The 22,596-nt window shown below is 46.6% G+C and overlaps 1 long non-coding RNA gene across 1 annotated transcript; it reads left to right on the forward strand.

Moving 5' to 3' along the window:
* Positions 1–4,688: 4,688 nt before the first annotated feature.
* Positions 4,689–8,282, forward strand: LOC308464221. Its single transcript, XR_013979947.1, has 3 exons — positions 4,689–5,165; positions 5,216–7,721; positions 7,766–8,282. It is a non-coding gene; the product is annotated as an uncharacterized lncRNA (long non-coding RNA).
* Positions 8,283–22,596: the final 14,314 nt, after the last annotated feature.

The following is a 22,596-nucleotide window of genomic DNA, read 5'->3' on the forward strand; positions in this document are numbered from 1 at the left end:
AACGATGGGAGTGGAGACGCTCCTTCAGGTATACTGGGCTGAGGCTGTTTAGGGCTTTAAAGGTCAGCACCAACACTTTGAATTGTGCTCAGAAACGTATTGGGAGCCAATGTAGGTCTTTCAAGACCGGTGTTGTGTGGTCTCGGCGGCTGCCCCCAGTCACCAGTGTAGCTGCCACATTCTGGGTTAGTTGCAGTTTCCGGGTCACCTTCAAAGGTAGCCCCACGTAGAGCGCATTGCAGTAGTCCAAGCGGGAGATAACTAGAGCATGCTGCACTCTGGGGAGACAGTCGGCATCATGGCTAGTAGACATGAATTTCTTTTGTCGCGTGAATCTTCCTAACACTGGTTCACTGGATCTCCCCAAATTCTAGAGGTATGAGCAAGGAAGAAAAGCATCTCACTATATCCCCATTTCACCACCCCATAATCCTATCTCAGTTTACTTGCCTTTCTAAATGTTTAGCTCCAACTCTTTTATCATTTCGGGCACCTTTTCCAGTTCTGCACTGCCATTTTAGTTGAAGCAATGGAATACAACACAACATTATTCAAAGTATGATCTCGCCAAAGTTCTGTATAATAGATTGCTGGTGAGCTGGGAGGGTGCCGTGATATCTAGGAAGGCCTTTGAGCCCAGCTCTTGGGATTGTCTCTGCAATCTGCCTGTTACTTCCCTTTATTCTCGTGGAAGAGGAGATGAAGCAGCTGCATCCGGTTAACAGGAACTGGCTGCAAAACGGGAACTTCAGAGCTGTGAAGCACGAATCACGCTGAAGGGAGAACCATGGCAGCCTGAGTGCGAGGGTGAAAACAATCCTTTGCTTGGGGGGCGGGGAGGAGGTAGAGGTAGATTTCTATCCCTTTGCATCCCTGCCAGCTATCAAGAGACCCAACTGCTCGAGTTTCTTGAGAACAGTGGCTGGAAGCTGTTGCAGTACAAGCAGTCAAAACAATGATTATAAACTTCAATGAGCTGGCCTACTTGCAAAACTCCCTCCAAAATGCATGGGGCGCAGTGCCCATTACGAAGCAGCTGGTGTTAAGTTTAATGAAGCAGTTAATTTGGGAGCTAGACACTGGATTCAGAGGCAATGGCTGGGTGGGGGGCACTAGAGCACAGCCAGTTTTGCATTTGTGCTGGGAGAGTGACAAGGTCACAAGGCTTTTCAGGTTTGCCAGTGCCCAGATGCCTGGGGGACTAGCTTTGCTGTCAATAGGAAGTGAGCAGGACCCTAAGATGGCGTAAGGCAAGAAGGGCTGCAGCATGTTGGCAAGTAGCACACTGCAAGAGCATGTGCACTAGGGCATGATGGGAGTTGTAGTCCAGAACATGAGGGCACCAGGTTGCTGAAGGCTGAAATGCAATAGAAAGTTAGCCTGCTGGGAAGAATGGGTTGCCCCCCACCCTCCATTTCACTTCCCAAGGGTAGAGCTATGGAATAGACTCCTGGGGGAAAAGGCCTAGACCAGCCTTTCTCAACCTTGGGTCCCCAGATGATGTTGGACTACAACTCCCATCATCCCTCAGCTCTGGCCTTGCTAGCTAGGGGTGATGGGAGTTGTAGTTCAACAAAATCTGGGTACCCAAGGTTGAGAAAGGCTGGCCTAGACTCTTACCAGCGCTTTTTAGAAAAGAGGTGCCTGTACTACGTACCCTTGAGTGCCCCCAGAAAAAAGCACTGATTATTATTATTATTTATTATTGGAGCAACAATTGCAACCCACTGTGCCAGTACAATAGACTCTGAAGAAGCCGAGTTAACTAGCTCAAAGAAGAATTCAGGCTGTCCTTGGAGATGTTGGGTTTTTATCTTGCTTTGCTCAGAGGACTGGACTGAAGCGGCTGGTGTATTCGGATCGGAGTGGAAATTGCCTGTGTGTGTTTCTGCATGGAGTGGCTCTGCATTGCTAAGTCTGCAAAATATATGCCAGGCTTTTTGTTTGTTTGCCCTCTGCAGTGCTGAGTGGTCCTGGGAGTGCCTTTGAGCTTAGCCAAAACCCATGTTCCAAATGTGGGGTTATTTTTACCATCTGCAAAGTGTGCGGAAACATGCAATAAAAAAGGGAAAAAAGGAAAAATCAGGAGGGAGAAAATAAAATCTGATTCAGCTCTGAAAGGAATGACAAGGAGTTAGCAAAGGAGCATCTGGGGACATCGTGTTTAATGTCCCCTCCTTTCCTGCTCTTTCTGCTCTCTTTGACAAGCAGGTTCTCTCTGGCAAGGGTTTTTCATAGTTAAAAAGCCAGATTTGATTTATTTACCCCCCCCCCAGCAAAGCTTAGCTCTGGAACATGTGGCACAATGATAATAAGTGAGACTGTCACTGGCCATGTACAGAGCTCAAGTGATCACCACAGACGGAGCCCTTAGACATCCAAAGTAATGGGATTGTCACTTTAGAAATTAAGCACAGGATAGGAACCACTTGGCACAAACAATCCTGGGAATTGTAGTTTACACCTTACAAAGGGTTCCCCCGATATTAGTCCTACTCAGATCACACCCATAGTGAACAATGGGCAGGATTAACTTGGGTGCATTAATTCCAGTGCATCGGCTCTGAATAAAACCAAATAAAACCCAGAGCTACAGTCCCTGGCGCCCTTAAACTACAGTTCCCAGTATTCTTGGGGTGGATGGAAGGAATGCACTTTAAATATATGGTGTATACACAGCCTAAAGTGACTTGACCTGGGATGACTCCTTGAGGAGCGATGTCATCATCATCAGGGCTGCCTAAACTTGAAGAAAGGGGCAGGATGTTAACTTTATGCAGCAAAGCAACCCAGATTCTGTACCCAGAGAGAAGCAGATCAAACCCACAATATATGAGTTTGCTTATCATGAGAGTCAAGGAGGTAGCTGGAATGAACAGTAGGCATGGAGAGGAGCCAAAAATTGCTGTGCCCTCAAGCTCATAATCTAAGAGACATGACACAAAAGGAAAACGTGCTGGGAGAGAGGAGGAAAAAAGCAAGCTCGCACACACCAATTTTTAATTTCGGAGAAGCTGTAGTGAATAGCAAAAATGGGAAATTGGAGAGAAGCCAAAAGTTGCTGGTTGCTAGCTTACTATGCCAGGTCCCAGCCTGCACTCATGAATCCTGGTTAAATCCCTGCAGACCCCGTCAGCAGATAGTTTTGACAGTGGGTTTAGTTAGGCAGTCTTCCTATACCTCCCAGACTGGCGGGCTCATTTACATTTACCTTTAGATAAGTAATCAGGACCTCACTGAGAGGCCATGGAAATGTTATCAGCAAGGCTGGCCTTGTCTAACCACTGGAATGTAAGTGGTGATAACGGAGGCCATTTTGAAATGCTGGTGTGAAGTTTGAAATCTGGGAACAACTGAGGAAGTTTGGAGGCATTTGTTTAAGAGGGCAGATATCCCCCTCCCCTCACAACAGCTGTCCATCTATGCATCACTGAAAGCCTTAGCCTGCATTAGTTTCTCATGAGCAGAATGCCATATTTGCATTGTTAACAGATTCCTACTTCTCCCCCTGCCACATCAACATTTCGAGGTGATGAACAGCATTTATTATGGTTTAAAAGGTCACCTCAAAAGCTGCTGGTGTGCAGAAAAGAAAGAGGGAATGAGGGGCAGGAATATGCTCTGGAAATGAGCAATAGTGTAGCACCCTGCTTGTGGTTAACGCTTAGCTGGAATGAAATATTCAACGCAGCAATAGAGAAATTAAAATAATAATTTATTTGTCAGACAAATAAATGAGAGACACAGTGGTATATGGTTACCAAAGCTCTGCCCACTCCAGCCCTGATGGCCAGCACTTATATTTCCTCAGCCCAGCCCCCTTGCTCCTCCTTTGGCTGCTTCTGTCCAATCAGCCTGGTTGAAATTCCTATTGGCTGTTTGCTAGAACCAATCATAAAAGATACACCCATTTCCTATTACCTTTTATGGGAGACAAAGAGCTATATTTCCTTCTATCCATAAATGGCAGACAAGTAGCCATATACCTTACATTTGCCTTGACAAGGCACCGTAATAACCAGATCACCTTTGGCCCCTGCTGCCCCTTTATTCCAAAACAAATGGCTAAAACAGATGGCTCATGGTATTAAATTTTGTCTAAACAGAGATCTTGGGTTCACATTCTCACACACCATCAATGGAATAAGAATCTAACATAAGAATCTAACATTTCTTACTTTCTAAATCCTTTGCATAATTACATTAAGCCAATATATTTCATACATAACATAGACAGATTTTTAGAAAAAAAGGAACTTAGTAAAAACAGTTTCAAAAGCAACCTCTTCAATTTACAACTCCCTTTCCTAGCCAGCTGCTTTCCCCATTAGCTCTTGCCCTTTAACCTTAGGAAAATATGGCTCGAGTCTTCTGTTAAACAATAAAACTTACTATTTACCAACTCTTAATTAGTGTTTTTGCAGCTTGATTGTATTCTGTAATATGTAGGGTCACTGTAACCTTTGCTCCCAGCCTGTAATTTCCTTTTACAACTTTGAGGTACTCGTCTCCTGCTAATGCTATAAATCAGAGGGGCCCTGTTTAAGAAGATAAACATCTGCTAAAGTACTTAGCCAGCTGGTTTCTGCCTGGCATGAAAGATACAAACATTTACAAATATATTTTTTAAGCTCATTTTAAAATACAGGTCTTGATCTGATGCCTCAATAGCTTTGGGAGACCAGCACATCCCTGATGATCGAGGCTGCTAACAAGGGGCCTGTTTGCAACTGTCTGCAGCACCTGCTGCTCTCTGGGTAGCCACTTGCTTGGGCCCTGCTGGCTGTGGAGCCCTGGACTTTGGTCTTGAGGTCCAACACGAGCCGCTCTGCTGCTTCATTTTATCACATTTGACCTGCGGTGGCTGGCACCCATTGGGAAGGGTGTGGCAGAAGTCAATAAGACCACACAGGAGGCAGAGCCCATGACAAGAGGAGCCAACTAACCCCTGGGACAGCTCAGGAGGTAGAGCACGAGACTCTTGATCTCAGGGTCGTGGGTTCGATTCCCGCATTGCAGGGGGTTGGACTAGATGACCCTCGGGTCCCTTCCAACTCTATCATCCTATGTTTCTATGAACTCTGGTTTGCCCCCCATCTTCTTCCTCCCTGCTGAGGTCTGTGAGGAGAGTGCCAAGACTTGGGAAAAGAAGGAAACTGACCCAGGTAGGGCCACCCTCTGGTCTAGATGAAGGCAAGCAAGGCAGCTGTCAGAGGACAGGCCGAGTTTGGTGGGTTATGGTGTCCCAGCCACCCTATCAAAACATGTAGGGGCATGAGAAGAGCCTCTGTGAGTTTGTTGAATGCTCTTTTAAAGCCACCCAAATCGGCTGCCGTCGCTGCGTCTTGTGGCAGTTAATTCCACAGTTTTAATAATGTGCCAAACAAGGCGAGGCCATTAGATCAGGCCAGTGGCCCATCTAGAGCCCAGCATCCGGGTCTCACAATGGCCAACAAAGTGCTTGTGAGAAACCTGCAAGCAGGATCCGAGCATGAGAGCACTCTCCTGTCCTGTGGTTCGCAGTGACCGGTATTCAGTGTTGCTGCCTCCAACTGTGGAGCAGAGAAAGGGGCTGTGTCCCAATTGGAGAGGATTTGGGACACTTCCGGGGGAGATCGAAATAAACAAACAAAAATAAAACCCAGGATGTTTTTGTCAATTTGTGGTTAGCTCGTTAGTGGGACCGAGGGAAGCAAAAGCAGGAAATCAACACAACCCATCCATGTGCAAATTATCCTCCCTCCCCCTGTGGGTTTGCTGTTGCTAAATTCACCACTGGAAGTTACTCAATCAAAACCACAACTGTGTGTTGTGCAACCATTGGCTGGGTAGAGCCTTCCCCTCTTTATAAAAAGGTAAACCTATGTTGACAAAATATTACCTGAAGCTACTTGGCAAAGAAAGTATAATTGTAGCAGTTTGTTATTTACAAAGGCCCAGGCATCCCATAATGATAAGCCAGGTGTGGGGGAACCATTGGGCCTTCCAGATGTTGCCGAACTACAGTTCTCTTCAACTGCAGCAAGCATGGCCAATGGGAGTTGTAGTTCAGCAACATCGGGTTTCCCACACCTGTGCTAAGTAAAAAAAATGGCTTAGTGCAAGTGAGCAAACCATGCAGGTGCTTCCCTCAGCCCTGCTGCTGCTGTGCTACCTAGAACTAAGCTAAGGTTTGGCTTAGTATTATGACCAGGACAGGGATTGGGACCATCTGTGGACCTCCGGGTATTGCTGGACTCCAACTCCCATTGGTCCCAGCCGGAGACCCTCTCACCAGCAAGTCCTTCAAGACCTGTTCCCCGCTTTGCTGGCCTGTTCCCAGCAGGCTGGCAAAGGAGGGGCCCCAATTCCAGCTACCGAAACTATTATTGCTGCTCCTAAAGTTGCCAGAGCCCCATCTGCACTGCCCCTTTAACTAGCTGTGTCTTCCATCTAAATAATCCTGGGACCTGAAGTTTGTTAAGGGCTCTGAGAGTTGTTAGGAGACCCCTCTTTCATCCAAGGAACTCAAGGTGGTTCTCTCCAATCTCACAAAAGTCCTGTGAGGAAGATTCAACTGAAAGGCTGTGACTGGCCCAAGCTACCTGCAAGTTTCATAGCCCAGCAGAGATTTGTACGCAGTGGTCTCCCAGGTCCTAGTCTAACACTCTAGCCGAGCCTTTCTCAATTTTGGATTGCCCAACGTTGTTGGACTACAACTCCCATCATTCCTAGTGAAAAGTCCCAACAGCCAGGGATGATGGGATTTGTAGTCCAGCCAAATCTGGGGACCCATGGTTGAGAAAAGCTGCTCTAACCACTACACCACACTGGCTCTGTCCTTAGTGTGTAATACTAATTGGTGTAATAATGTATTTAGAAATACTGTGACAGCAGAAAATCGCCACAAGATCATTGTGTCTGAGTGTGCCCAGGCATAGATATGCATGCTCCCCTATGTGGCAAGCCCCTGAATTGCAGGTGGCAGGTACTCAGTGCTTTCAGGCCCTAGGCTGACTTTTGACACCCAGTCAGGGCCAGCCCAAGACATTTTGAAGTGGACCCCCAAATTGTGCCATGGAAGAAAGGGTGAGGGAAGATTTGCCTCAGGAACAGGGAGTGGGGTATGTGTGTGAGAGGTTGACATTGGGATCTGCTGCTCCAGTGTATCCTGCCACCTGAGGCGATTAAACTCACCTTGCCTCACGGGTAGGCCGGCACCTTGCCTCATTGGATCCTGGAGAGGAAGGAGGATAAGAAGGGAGGTGGATTTTCCTCATTTAACCCCCACTATGTGGCAGGTTAGGCCGAGGGGCAGTGGACACAGACTGAGCTTCCTGGCCAAGTAGAGATTCGAACCCTGGTCTCCCCGGTTCTGGTGCAACACTCTAACCATTGCCCCACACCAGCTCTATATCTGGGTAGTTTTGGGGGGAGGTGGAGGGATGAAGAACCACTGATGTTTGGCGTTTAATGATTGCAACGCAGCCTTGCAACATTTATCTTTCAGGAGGTCCACCGGAAGAAGACCCAAACATGTAACCTCAAAGTATCCCTATTTTCCAAGGACAGTCCTGGAATTACCAAAGCCACCCGAGGCTTCTGACTTGATCCCGCAATGTCCCTTTCCCCCCTGCCAGCGCTGCTGCTGCCAAACTCGGAGATGAGGATGAGCCAGCACTTGTCCACTGAGGCCCAGCCCTGTGTAATGGACCAGCTTTGAGGGGCAGGCAGAGGGCAAGGCCACCCTGGGTGGGAAGCAAGGGGGAGCAGAGCAGAGGGCAAGGAGTCTTGATTAAAAAGACCCTGTCTGAGAGGCAGGGAAGCGGAGATCTCTCAGGGTGAGAGGCTGGCAGAAGAGGCAAATTCAGGTGAGAGATGGGAGAGTACATCCTTCTCTGTATGCGATGCATCCGTATACCTGTAACCCATCCCTCTGTAAAACCTAGGCTATAATTGCAGGAGATGACTCTGTTTTATTTTAGCACTTTTCTTCTTTTCTCTTTTATTTTTAGTTTATTATTATTATTATTACAGTGGTACCTCGGGTTACATATGCTTCAGGTTACAGACTCTGCTAACCCAGAAATAGTGCTTCAGGTTAAGAACTTTGCTTCAGGATAAGAACAGAAATCGTGTTCCAGTGGCATGGCGGTAGCAAGAGGCCCCATTAGCTAAAGTGGTGCTTCAGGTTAAGAACAGTTTCAGGTTAAGAACAGACCTCCGGAACGAATTAAGTACTTAACCCGAGGTACCACTGTATTATTATTATTATTATTATTATTATTATTATTATTATTATTATTATTTGAATTGTAATGCAAAAAGTTTTAATAAAGCTTTATTTGAAAAATAAAAATAAAGGAGTCTTGATTTTAAAAAATCACTCTGTGCGTCTGCATCTAATCTTGCCCCTTTCTCAAATTTATTTATTGGTGTGTGTGTATGTGTGTGTGTGTGTGTGTGTGTGGTCTTTTTGTAAAAGGTATCAAACAACAAACTAAACTTGGAACTGTTGGGTTTTCCCCCAGATGGTGGAGGGCATGTTTGCTGTGTCCCGCTGGTATAGTAGCAGCGGCACTCGCCCTTCTTCTGTTAGGAAATGCTTCAGGGAGGGGGGGTTATGGGAGGTCGAGGAGTGTCAGTTGGGGGGGAGTGATAAATGTCCCTATTTTCACCTGAGGAATGTTGGGGGGTATGCAAGCACAGTGGATGATGTGACCTGCTTTGCTTGAAACAGGTCTTTGATGACAATAGCAAGGGCCCTCCTTTCAAGACTGACCCACCCCCTTCCACCCCAATTTCCGGCCATTGTCTCCGATTTCTGTTCCGCTGTGAGCTGCCTCTCAGTGAACACAGCAGCTCATTTCCTGTCCCGGCAGTGACACAGCTCTGCCTCTGGAATGGCTGCCCCGAAGCTATCAAGAGAAGGGTGTCTGTTCCGCCTCTCCTGTTTATGAAGACTCTTCTGCCAAAAACTGCTGCCTGTAGGTGGTGCCAGAGGATCAGAATGAATTTCCTTCCAGGTCCAGTCTAGCCCTACAAGCAACCCTCACAAGGCTGGTGCCTTCCAGATGTTTAGGACAACAACTCCTGGCTGGGGCTGGTGGGAAGCCACCCTCCGAAACAGATCGGCAAAGGCCACCTTGCAACCTGACTGCAATCATATAAATCAGGGTTTCCCAGACTTGGGTCTCCAGCTGTTTTTGGACTACAATTCCCATCATCCCTGACCACTGGTCCTGCTAGCTAGGGATGATGGGAGTTGTAGTCCAAAACCAGCTGGAGACCCTGCTGTAAGTGCTTATTTAAGCCACATTCACACCATATGTTTAAAGCACCGTGATACCATTTTAAACAGGCACAGCTTCCCCCAAAGAGTTCTGGGAGTTATAGTTTGTTCTGTTATTTAATTTTTACTGAGAATTTTTTTGAGGATATTAAACAGCATGGAGCAAAATCTTCTTCTTCTTTTTTGGTGATCACTTGTAGCCGAGTAAGATGTTCCATGAACATGGTTTCAACAGTGAGTCTGTAAATGACTTTACTCTAGAGGCCAATTCTGGATCTACATGTCCTTCCACAGTGGGGACATAGGTTTCTGGATGGGAGTTGATCATGGTGAGGGTTTGCCAAGCGTGCCTTCCTCTTAGTTCATTTCTCCCTTTCATCCTGAGTTCGAGCGTCTTCAGTTTCCCAGTTGTCGGTGTTTATACTACATTTTTTCAGATTTGCCTTGAGAGAGTCTTTGAACCTCTTTTGTTGACCACCAGCATTACGCTTTCCATTTTTAAGTTAGGAATAGTGTAGTCGCTTTGGAAGACGATAATCAGGCATCCGCATAACATGATCAGTCCAACAAAGTTGATGTTGAAGAATCATTGCTTCAACACTGGTGATCTTTGCTTCTTCCAGTACTCTGGTACTTGTCTTCCCAGTGATGTGTAAACCTTTTTGGAGACACTGTTGATGGAATCTTTCGAAGAGTTGGAGATGGCGTTTATAAGCACTCCTGTTTCACAAGCACACAGAAAGGTTGGTAGTACAATAGCTTCGTAAACAAGTATTTTGGTTTCCCTGCGAATGTCCCGGTCCTCAAATATCTTGCACTTCAATTGGGATAAAGCTGCACTTGCAGAGCTCAGGCGATGCTGGATTTCGGCATCTGTGTCAGCCCTTGTGGAAAAATAACTGCCCAGGTAGGAGAAGTGATTGACACTTTCCAACATTACACCATTGAAATTAAACAGGATGGAGCAAAATAATAACTACGGATAAATGAAGGTTGCCTGCTTCTTTTTCTTGATAGGCATGATAAGGAAAGAGTTCAGTCGGTAAGCCATGAGACTCAATCTCAGGGTCCTGAGTTTGAGCCTCATGTTTGGCAAAAAAATCTGCATTGTAGGGGATTGGACTAAATGACCCCCCCCCCGTGGTTTCTTCCAACTGTACAATTCCATGGTTCTATGATTCTAAGATTCAGGGAGGGAGGTAAAGTGTCACCTTAGGGAAGAGGCGAGTAATGATGTTTAGGTAGTGGCTTAGAACCTAAGCGTTTAAGAAGCTCATTCTAAAGGACAAACGTGTTTGGGAAAAATGTCAGATCACAAAGGACGATGGGATTCAGGAGGGAGGGAGGCTCCTTGTGGACATAAGACAAATTCCGTAAATGTGACTGAAAAGTATGGCTTACATTTAAGTCCCCCAATTTGTCTGCTACGTTCTATAAGTTTCTCAACCACTGCCATTTGTCAACCTTGTTCTAGCATCCAGCCGGAGAAAAATTGGTATGAGATGATCTCCAATGGTGTGCAACTTTTAGTCTGGCTGCCATTGCCAATAGCATAATCAAATATTTTGTACAAAGTGTTTTGCATATTTTATGGAAAGGCTAAACCTGGGCCAGTAGGGTGCGTCGTAGTTTGTTAAGGGTATTGCTAGGTAAAGGTAAAGGGGCCCCTGACCATTAGGTCCAGTCGTGGACAACTCTGGGGTTGCGGCGCTCATCTCGTTTTATTGGCTGAGGGAGCCGGCGTACAGCTTCCAGGTCATGTGGCCAGCATGACTAAGCGCACGGAAACGCCGTTTACCTTCCCACCGGAATGGTTCCTTTTTATCTACTTGCACTTTGATGTGCTTTCGAACTGCTAGGTTGGCAGGAGCTGGGACCGAGCAATGGGAGCTCACCCCGTCGCGGAGATTCAAACCGCCGACCTTCTGATCAGCAAGCCCTAGGCTCTGTAGTTTAGACCACTGCTAGAAGATCCTTATTCTCCTTCCAGAGCTATAATTCCCAGAGTTCCCTGTGAAAAGGGACTGATTGTTCTTTCGCTAAAGAAACTGTAGCTCTGGGAGGGGAATGCGGGTTTCCTAAAAGCACTGAGGAGCTGCTGCCAACTGATTTTCCCTCTCCCTGGGAGCCTACTGTGGAAGACAGGGCGCATGAGGAACGTGCCTCAGAGGAAAACAAACCGAAGGATGGAGATGAAAAGCTGCTGCTTCGAGATCTCTTCACTCCCTGTGTGCCAGAAGGTGCAGGAGGAGATGAAAGAGGTCTGCCTGCATGAGCAAGAGGAATCGGTGTCTGTGGAAATGACAGGAGAAGAGGGACAGCAGGAGAAATTGGAGGCACATGTGAATGGGCAAGAGGAACAGAAATGGTTGTGGAAGAGAAAGGGCAACAGGAGGGATCAGGCTCTTAATTAGAAGGTTGGTGATTTGAACCCTCCCAGGGACGGCTGTGGGCAGGATTGCGGGGGTTGGACTAGATGACTCTCAGGGTCCCTTCCAACTCTACAATTCTGTTCTCAGGGCTGAAGTGGGTGAGATAAAGTCCTCAAATGTCTTTGCCCCTTGAGCTATCAGTGGCTCTGTACCAGCTGAACCACAAGTGGATATTCGGTTGTCGCTCCCATGTCCCACTTGTGAGTTTCACATGGACGTCTGGTTGACCACAGAGGGCTGGACTAGATGGGCCTTTGGCCTCATCCTGCAGAGCTCTCCTTCTGTTCTCATGACAGGCTTTGCATTGTCGCCGGCAGAAGCGGGAGCTCCAACTCAAGGAGATTGGTCCGGGAAAGGAGCCAAAACTGGCCTGCGGTTTATGGCATGGCGCCAGGTGATCAGGTCATCAGGGCAAGCCAGGGCTGCGTTTCAGGCCCACTTTCCCCACCAGGGTTGCCTTCAGCTGGCTGGCTCCCTCCTTGCTCGAAGAAGAACAAACCTTTCTTCCCTTCAGCAGCAACAGCCGCCTCCAAAGAAGAAAAATCCTGCTGACCATTATGTCTAAAAAAGGTTGTGGAATGCCTGGCTGAGCAGGCCCTCAGGGTAGAACCGCCCAGGCCGGCTGCAGCATAATCGAAATTTATCCCGTGGAATCTTCTGTTGTTTTTTAATGTCGCTCAGCCTTAAAGGTTTTATCCTACTTTCAACTTTCCCATGGGAAAAAAAATATCTAGCATGCCGTGAAGGGGACGGACAATGCTCTCTCTCCCCCAACCCCAAAGCACTGTAATTAATTCCAGAAGGAAATCAGGGAGCAGCAGCAAGAGTGGGAGACACAACAAAATCTGCATCAGATTGAAAAGGAAATATAAACTTGTCACCTTGTTAAAGGGGAAACTCTAGCACCTGGCTAGCCTTCTTGGAAAGGTGGCTTCTGGGTATTCCCGCCCCAGACGAGGGTTGGGGAACAGACTCTCGCCACCCCCAGCTTGGCCCAACAGTCAGGGATGATGGGAGTTCAGTTCAGCTCGGGATGAGCGAATCTGCCAACTTTGCTTTCTCTCACTTTCCCATTGTTCCACTCTTAAGGTCTTCTCTCCACATTTCCACATCAGCTTGCAGTATTATTTTTTTTAAGTCCTCATGAAGAAGAAGAAGAAAAGTTTGGATTTGATATCCCGCTTTATCACTACCCGAAGGAGTCTCAAAGCGGCTAACAATCTCCTTTCCCTTCCTCCCCCACAACAAACACTCTGTGAGGTGAGTGGGGCTGAGAGACTTCAGAGAAGTGTAACTGGCCCAAGGTCACCCAGCAGCTGCATGTGGAGGAGCGGGGAATCGAACCTGGTTCACCAGATTACGAGTCTACCGCTCTTAACCACTACACCACACTGGCTCTCATGAAAATGTAACAGCATTTTGGTGCAATTTTTTTTAGTATTTATCTGTCTACTTATTTATTGCATGTATGTCTCCACCTTTTCCTCCAAGGATCTCAACACGGCACGTACATGGTCATCCTCCACGCGCTTAACCCCCACAAGAACCCTGTGAGGCTGGCAGGCAGTGTGACTGGCCCAAGGTCACCCAGTTGAGAGCTTCAGGGCAGAGTGAGGATTGGAACTCTGTTTTCCCAGGCCCCAGTCTGACATTCTAACCCTCCTCTACAGTCTTGCCTAACAGACCCATTTTTGCAAAGCAATTTCCCTTAATACAATGCATGTTTGCGTTATATCTTTTACTGTTCACTTTTATAGGAATACTTTCCCCTGGTGCATGCACAAAACTGGGTTTGAGAACTGCAAAATTTGGATAATGTGCACATTTTGAAAGATGCGCACCTTTGCAACCACCACACAAAACCAACTGTGGAATGTTTCATCTAGTCATAGAACTACAGGACAGGAAGGGACTCCAAGGGTCATCTCGCCCAACCCCCTGGGGCTGACAGCAAGAATGATAGCTAACTGATTATTGGCAGGTGCCCATCCAACCTCTATATAAAAACCTCTAACGAAGCAGAGCCCACCATCTGATGCATGAAACGTTGCAGCGTTTTAGCAGGAAGCTGCAGGAGCTGCTGCAATAGCTCAGTTGGTAGAGCATGAGACTCTTGATCTCAGGGTTGTGGGTTCGAGCCCTGTGTTGGACAAAAGATTCCCGCATTGAAGCGGTTGGACTAAATGACCTTTTGTGGCTCCTTCCAATTCTATGATTCTACACATTGATTTAAAACACAGCAGAATGTCTGCTCTGGAACTTGTGCAGGTGCAAAGAGGGACTGAGAGTAGGAGCATGGGTGCCCAATTACTTTGACTGGAAACCTGTGTGTCTTCTTCCCTTCTAGTGCTTCAGTGTGTATATCACCACCAGATTTTCAGCATATCTAGCCTTTTGCTGCACAAGTGAAACTGATAACAAAACTTGAAAATAATGCGAGGGAAAAGCTCTGTCTTTTACAGTATCAATGCAAGTACTTTTCTTTCTCCACAAGGATACTGAAGCTGAAAGCAGGGACGTAATGCTTCTCTTAGGCTGACCCCAGAGGCATCTATTTCCTTTCATCATCTCCTCACTTTCTACCTTCCAGTCTGTCCAACATGCCTTTTTTAACCTGCAAGTTCATGGCCCTTGTAAGTGGCTTAAGCACGGCAGGGGAGCTGACCTCTTAATCCTAGGTGAACACTTAGTCTTTAAATTTCAGCAAAGTTTAGCTACCGCATACACTTAAAGGGGACACTGGGAAGAAATGCCAATTGTAATCTCCCCTCAGCTTAAATCCCCTCCTGCCTCGTCATCAAAACCTCCTTTTTTAGGTGGGTGGGAAGAGTCGGTATGAAATGACCATTTAATGCCCTGCCAACTTGTGACAGTCCGTAGAGACAGGCAAATCCATTTCAGTTTCTCATTTGTCCAGTCTTAAATTCAGTTCTCCATGTTTCCACACCAGTTTGTAATTAAACAAACAAACAAACAAACAAACAAACAAAATCCACCAATCCTCATTGTAGTGCAATTTTTCCTCAATTAACACATTTTTGTATGTAATCTTGTTTAATACATCTTCCTTCCTTCCTTCCTTCCTTCCTTCCTTCCTTCCTTCCTTGGAATATGTTAAAGAGAAGATTGCAGGCCAGTGTAAAAATACTGGCTAAGCTTCCTTTCAAAGCTAGGACTTCACCTGGGAAAGAGATGTTAACATGACAAGAAGTGTTGAGGGCCCATAACAGAGGAACCCTTGGACAGAGGATGGCCAAGGGGGTGGGTTAGGGAGAGGCATCGCAATGTTGGCTCCCCCAATCACACTCGGAAGCTGGCGCCTCTGACCCTAACTGTTCCCCTACGAAAATTTTCACTGCCCACCACCTGGAACCCCTTGCAATCTTGCTACCACTCGGCAGACAATGGAGGTGGCACCCAACTTCTGTAACAGTATTATTGCCAAACTACTGAGCACACCACTTTAGAACCAGGGTGGCAAACCCTGTGGCCCTCCAGGTGTTCCCATCACTTCCAGTCGGCATGGGCAGTGGTCACGGATGATGGGAACCAGAGTCCGGCCACATCTGGTTTAGAGGAAGGCAAAGCTAAAAAAAAGTTTAAAAAAATAAGGTCCGTATAGTTAAAGCTATGGTTTTCCCAGTAGTGATGTATGGAAGTGAGAGATGGACCATAAAGAAGGCTGATCGCCGAAGAATTGATGCTTTTGAATTATGGTGCTGGAGGAGACTCTTGAGAGTCCCATGGACTGCAAGAAGATCAAACCGATCCATTCTGAAGGAAATCAGCCCTGAGTGCTCACTGGAAGGACAGATCCTGAAGCTGAGGCTCCAATACTTTGGCCACCTCATGAGAAGAGAAGACTCCCTGGAAAAGCCCCTGCTGTTGGGAAAGATGGAGGGCACAAGGAAACGGGGACGACAGAGGACGGGATGGTTGGACAGTGTTCTCGAAGCTACCAGCATGAGTTTGACTAAGCTGCGGGAGGCAGTGGAAGACAGGAGTGCCTGGCGTGCTCTGGTCCATGGAGTCGCGAAGAGTCGGGCACAACTAAACGACTAAACAACAACAACAACAAAAGCTAAAAATCTCCAGATTATTCCAAACAGAAGTGCACAGCTCCCCTTTTCCCTGCAGCTTCCAGGAGATCTCGTGCATGCCTCAAGAGTACCAAACCCGGCCTTGACATCAATCATGTGGTGTCTGAGTTTGCCTTTCCCATCTCTTCTCTTCCTTCCTCGCCCCGTTTCTCTTTTGTTCCCTGCCCTTCTTTATTGAAAGCCCGAGGGGCAGAGACTGAGCTTTTATGGCTCTGCGTGAGGTGCTGCGGTAGCCTTTCCTGGCTGAAGAGCAAGGTATAAATGTTCCGAACAAATACGAGTTCAAAAGTCTCTGTGACTGGGTGGCAGCTGTTTCTTGAAAGCTTGTCTAGAACTTTTTGCAGAACGGGTGGGAAGGAGGAGGAAGGGGGAGATGGTGGCGGGGAACTCCATGTGACCATCCCAGTTACTCACGCCCCATCCAGAGCGAACAAAAGGCTTTAAAGTGCTGCTGCCCACGTAGGCTGTCTAGTTGGCTGCAAATGAGCTATTTTGCTCTAATGAGGCATCTCTCCCCCCCCCCCCCCCGTACTGTACCAAGGAAGCCCAGATTGCACACGAAGCATGAAATCCAGACTGCGGGAACAGACGCCGAGCAGAACATGCTTCTTCCCCTGCCCTTTGTGGTGGTTTTGGAGCTTCCAAAAACAGATGGAGAAACGAACTGCCTGTGTCCCTTCATCCTCCAAAACGCCTGTTCTGTGCCTGGGATTATACACAAGGGTCAAGACAGTGGCCCGTTTTATTTTTATTTATGAAATGTGTATACAGTGGCACCTTGGTTCTCAAACACCTTGGTACTCAAACAACTTACCTGCAAGCACTGCAAACCCGGAAGTAAGTGTTCTGGTTTGCAGACCTTTTCTCGGAAGCCTAATGTGCTCTGTTTTGAGTGTTACGCTTCTGTTTCGAGTGTTACGCTGAGGTCTGTCTGTTTTTGCTATTTATTTTGCGTTTTTGTTTTCGCAGCTCTTTTTGTTTTGACTGTGTGGAACCCAGTTCAGCTACTGATTGATTTGATTGTGTGACTGCAGTACATTGTTTATTAGATAGTAAAAAACACATGTTAAATTGCTGTTTTAGGGGTTGTTTTCAAAAGTCTAGAACGGATTAATCCATTTTGCATTACTTTCTATAGGAAAGCGAGCCTTGGTTTTGGAACGGACTTCCGGAACAGATTACGTTTGAGAACCAAGGTACTACAGTACCGCCTTTGATCCGAGGGCGGTTCACGACATAAAAATACAACATGAGAGCACAAAACACATAATAAAACAGAATCAATCCAGGAGCACCACTCCCATGAACACATTTCAGAGGACATAAGGCCCTTGCCTGAAACCCTGGAGAGCTGCTGCCAGTCAGTGCAGGCAGTACCAATGGCCTGCATTGGTAAAGGTCTGCATTGGAAAAGGTCTGCAAACCAAGATGCACCAATGGCCTGACTTGGCATAACACAGCTTTCTAGCATAGTAGATACTATCATGGTAAAGTAAATAAAAATGCTGCTGTTGCAGTCACAGGAGAGGCAGCCAAGAAAATATTTGTCCATCTCATGCATAAGGCTGGGGACCCACCGGGGCATAGCAGCTAGGCTGGGCAGGTTTGGGTTCAAATCCCATTATTAAATCTCCGTTCACAACTAATTTCTCCATATAATCACATCACGGCACCAGACCTGCTGCTCTGTCTCATGGTATTATGTACCACAGACCGAAAAAAAGGCACTCTGTAGGTGTGTGGGAGGCAGCCTTTGAGGGGAAATCATCGATAATAAAAAGCTTTCTTCCTCTGAAAACAATTAGCGTCCCAGCTCTCCAAATCCCGGTGCTCTAAAGCTGCTCAAAGGAGCATTTCCGTTACCTGTGTTAAAACAGATCAAGTTGAGTAATTGCACGTTAAATATTATGATTTCACCACAAGGTAACTCTCTGCTAAAAGGTATCGTGGGTGTTTTGCCGAGCTCCACGTAAAGTGCACTCAAGCCACATGTTATTTCCTAAATAGATTTCTTTCTTTCTTTCCTTCTTTTTCACAAAGAACATTATGTATTACTGGGAGGGAGGAACTTAGCAAGATCTCAGCAGCAACACCCAACTCAACCCGAATGCAGCTGTTCTGCAAGACAACAAGCAATTTAGGGCATCTCCATATCACCTGCTTATGCCCGTGTTTATCCTGGTTTGCTTGTGCAAGGCTTACACAGTGGTGAGACTATGTCCGGTTTTTATTCAGCAGCCATTCTGATTTATTTATAGAGTATGGAAAGCATTCAGCCTGATTTACTTACGGGGTATTTACACATCTTCTTGTTGGGCCAACTACTCACCCCGCACTTTTCAATGCTTTTCCCTGTAACTTTCCAAACTGCAAAAAGCCCATTGTTGTTTATAGAAGTGGATTTGTTTTAACTGTGCTTTCTCCCTCACAGAGCTACAATTCCCAGCACCCTTAAGCTATATTGGATAGTTTATTGCTTTATTGTTCGGCGTCCAGCACGCTTCCCCCTGCGAGCCTCTGCAGGTCGTAAAGCAATTAGCAATTAGCAAAGTTGCACAGCGGTCATGTGTCGAAAGAGCAGTAAATCAGTCCCAAACGTTGCTTCTGTCCTAATATCTCTTTATTGGAACAAAATAACGTATTTACAATCTCCAACAGCCATCCGAGTTAAGCTGCATCTTCTTTCTCTGCTTGCAGCATCTGAACAGACTGCTTTCGATTTCCACTCAGCTCACAGCATACAAAGCTGCTTTCGTCAAGTCCTGGCTTACTTCCCTTGTAAGCCCCACCTCTCAGGTTCGAGGCATAGAAGGTTAACCCTTCACTACACCCAACACCCCCTCTTGTCTCGCGCCTGAGGGGAGAATCGACCCTTGGTCGTCCCAAACCCAGACCTTCGCAAAACTCTCCATGTCTTTGGAAGGAGAGTGGCTTCGTGAACCCATCAGCTAGGTTCTTGGCAGAGGGACAGTACCTCAGCGCAACTAATCCCTCCTGAACACTCTGGCACACATTCTGAAAGCAAATGTCTAGGTGTTTAGTTCTGGCCTTGAATTGACCCGTTTCGGCCAAACGAAGGCATGGTTGATTGTCCTCGAAAACACGTGTCGGCAGACAATCCACTTCGCAGAGTTCCTGCACTAAGCAAGCTAGAATCATAGAATCATAGAATCATAGAGTTGGAAGAGACCACAAGGGCCATCGAGTCCAACCCCCTGCCAAGCAGGAAACACCATCAGAGCACTCCTGACATATGGTTGTCAAGCCTCTGCTTAAAGACCTCCAAAGAAGGAGACTCCACCACACTCCTTGGCAGCAAATTCCACTGTCGAACAGCTCTTACTGTCAGGAAGTTCTTCCTAATGTTTAGGTGGAATCTTCTTTCTTGTAGTTGGGATCCATTGCTCCGTGTCCGTTTCTCTGGAGCAGCAGAAAACAACCTTTCTCCCTCCTCTATGTGACATCCTTTTATATATTTGAACATAGCTATCATATCACCCCTTAACCTCCTCTTCTCCAGGCTAAACATGCCCAGCTCCCTTAGCTGTTCCTCATAAGGCATCGTTTCCAGGCCTTGGACCATTTTGGTTGCCCTCCTCTGGACACGGTCCAGTTTGTCAGTGTACTTCTTGAACTGTGGTGCCCAGAACTGGACACAGTACTCCAGGTGAGATCTGACCAGAGCAGACTACAGTGGCACTATTACTTCCCTTGATCTAGATACTATACTCCTATTGATGCAGCCCAGAATTGCATTGGCTTTTTTAGCTGCTTGGCTCATGTCAAGTTTGTGGTCAACCAAGACTCCTAAATCCTTTTCACATGTACTGCTCTCAAGCCAGGTGTCCCCCATCTTGTATTTGTGCCTCTCATTTTTCTTGCCCAAGTGCAATACTTTACATTTCTCCCTGTTAAAATTCATCTGTAGCCACCTCCAACGACACGTTCTCAAGATGGAGGGGGAGGGAACAGCTGCAATCGCCTGCGGTTCCTGCGCAATGTTTGCCATCTTGCCAAAGGTTGCAGGGAGCTTTACCTGCAGCAATTGCATGTTGATTGCCCTCTTAGAAGACAAAGTCCAGCTACTGGAGAAACGTGTAGCTACGCTCCAAAGAATTAGAGAGCTGGAGCTCTTCTTGGAAGCAACAGAGCACACCGTCTCCACCAAGGAGGAGACAGGGGACTCCCCTGAGAAGGAGGCTAGTTCACCAGCACAGGAGCCAGATATATGGAGAAACGTGACTCAAAGAAGTAGGAGGCCCAGGGTTCGCTCTGATTGTTTAGAAATACACAATCGCTTTGATGTCCTCTCCCCTAGCATGGAAGACGAAGAGCAGACTCCATTTGAGGATCTCTCCCTCATTACAGTCGATCAGGTATATGAAGACAAGCAGCAAAGTCAGTCCTCAGGGAATGTGCAGGTGACCTTGGAACGGACAGCTCACGGAAGAACCCCGAGCAAACCTAAGAGGAGGCGTGTAGTGGTGATAGGGGATTCCCTACTGAGGGGAACAGAAGCAGTGATCTGTGGGCCTGACAAGATGTCTCGGGAAGTGTGCTGTCTCCCTGGGGCTAAGATCCAAGATGTAACTGAACGACTGCAAGGAATCATAAAACCCACTGACAAATACCCCTTCCTCTTGGTTCATGTGGGAACCAATGACACCGCAAGCAATAGCCTCCAGAAGATCAAAAGAGACTACGAGGCTCTGGGCAGGAAATTGAAGCAATTAAATGCACAAATTGTCATCTCATCTGTCCTCCCAGTTGAACGACGTGGCCCAGGGAGAGAGGGGAAAATAGTGGAAGTGAACAGCTGGCTTCGCAAATGGTGTAAACAGGAACGGTTTGGATTCTTAGATCACGGACTGCAGTTTCTTGAAGATGGACTTCTGGCAAGCGATGGGCTGCACCTCACAATGGTTGGGAGGAATGTTTTTGCCAAAAATCTCAGAAACCTCATCAGGAGGGCTTTAAACTGACTAATGTGGGGGAGGGAGACAGTGCTCCTGAAGGTAGGAGTCTATCAATTGATGAAGATGATCATCCAAAAGATAGAGCAAATGGAACAAACAGCACGCAGACCTAGTGGTGGGAGGAAAAAATCCTTAAATAAGAGTCGCGGGGGAATGATTAATGGACTTCAATGTCTGTACACTAATGCGCAAAGCATGGGAAATAAACAAGATGAGCTTGAGCTCTTGGTACAGCAAACTAAATATGACATAATAGGCATCACTGAACCTGGTGGGATAAGTTCCACGATTGGAATGTAATAATGGAGGGATACAATCTATTTCAGAGAAACAGACCAGACAAGAAAGGAGGAGGAGTGGCGTTATATGTCAGGGATGTGTATACCTGTGAAGAGATCCAAGATTTAGAACCTCAAAGCCAAAGTGAGAGCATTTGGGTCAAAATTAAGGGAGAGAAGAATAACAGTGACCTCATTGTGGGAGTTTACTATAGATCCCCAAGCCAAACGGAGGACATAGATGATGCCTTCCTGGAACAGATGGCCAAGCATGCAAAAGGAAGGGAGATAGTAGTAATGGGGGACTTCAATTACCCGGATATTTGTTGGATGTCAAACTCAGCCAAGAGCATAAGGTCAAACAGATTCCTCACTGGCCTTGCAGACAACTTCATTGTCCAGAAAGTGGGAGAAGCAACAAGAGGAACAGCCATTTTAGATCTGGTCCTAACCAATGTTGATGACCTGGTTAGTGGGGTAGAAGTGGAAGGATCATTAGGCGCGAGTGATCATGCTCTTCTGAAGTTTACTATACAGCGGAAAGGAGCAGCCAAGCATACTAGGACTCAATTTCTTGACTTTAAGAAAGCCGACTTCATAAAACTTAGGGAAGTGCTGGGTGAGATCCCATGGTCAGTAATACTAAAAGGAAAGGGAGTTCATGATGGCTGGGAGTTTGTTAAGAGGGAGATAGTAAAAGCACAACTTCAGGCAATACCAATGAGACAGAAACATGGAAGGTGCCTAAAGAAGCCAGGGTGGCTATCTAAATAACTTTTAACTGAGTTAAGATTAAAAAAGGATGTGTACAAAAAATGGAAAAGGGGGGAAACCACCAAAGAGGAATTCAAACAAATAGCCAGCACATGTAGACACAAAGTCAGAGAAGCTAAAGCACAGAATGAACTCAGGCTTGCTAGAGAGGTTAAAAGCAACAAAAAAGGCTTTTATGGGTATGTTCATAGAAAAAGGAAGAACAAAGAAACAGTGGGGTCACTCAGAGGAGAAGATGGTGAAATGCAAACAGGGGACACAGAAAGGGCTGAACTCCTCAATGCCTTCTTTGCCTCAGTCTTCTCCGATAAAGAAAACAATGCCTGACTTGAAGAATTTGGAGCAAATGATTCAGCAGAGGAAACACAGCCCAGAATAACTAAAGAGATAGTACAAGAATACTTGGCTAGTTTAGATGTATTCAAGTCTCCAGGGCCAGATGAACTGCATCCAAGAGTATTAAAAGAACTGGCAGATGTGATCTCAGAACCACTGGCAGTCATCTTTGAGAATTCCTGGAGAACAGGCGAAGTCCCGGCAGACTGGAGGAGGGCAAATGTTGTCCCTATTTTCAAAAAGGGGAAAAGAGAGGACCCAAATAATTACCGCCCAGTCAGTCTGACATCAATACCAGGGAAGATTCTGGAGCAGATCATTAAGCAAACAGTCTGTGAGCACCTCGAAAGGAATGCTGTGATCACCAATAGTCAGCATGGATTTCTGAAAAATAAGTCATGTCAGACTAACCTGATCTCGTTTTTTGAC

This window comes from Podarcis pityusensis (genome assembly GCF_964106645.2).
Source record: "Podarcis pityusensis genome assembly, chromosome: 15".
Taxonomy (NCBI): Eukaryota; Metazoa; Chordata; class Lepidosauria; order Squamata; family Lacertidae; genus Podarcis; species Podarcis pityusensis.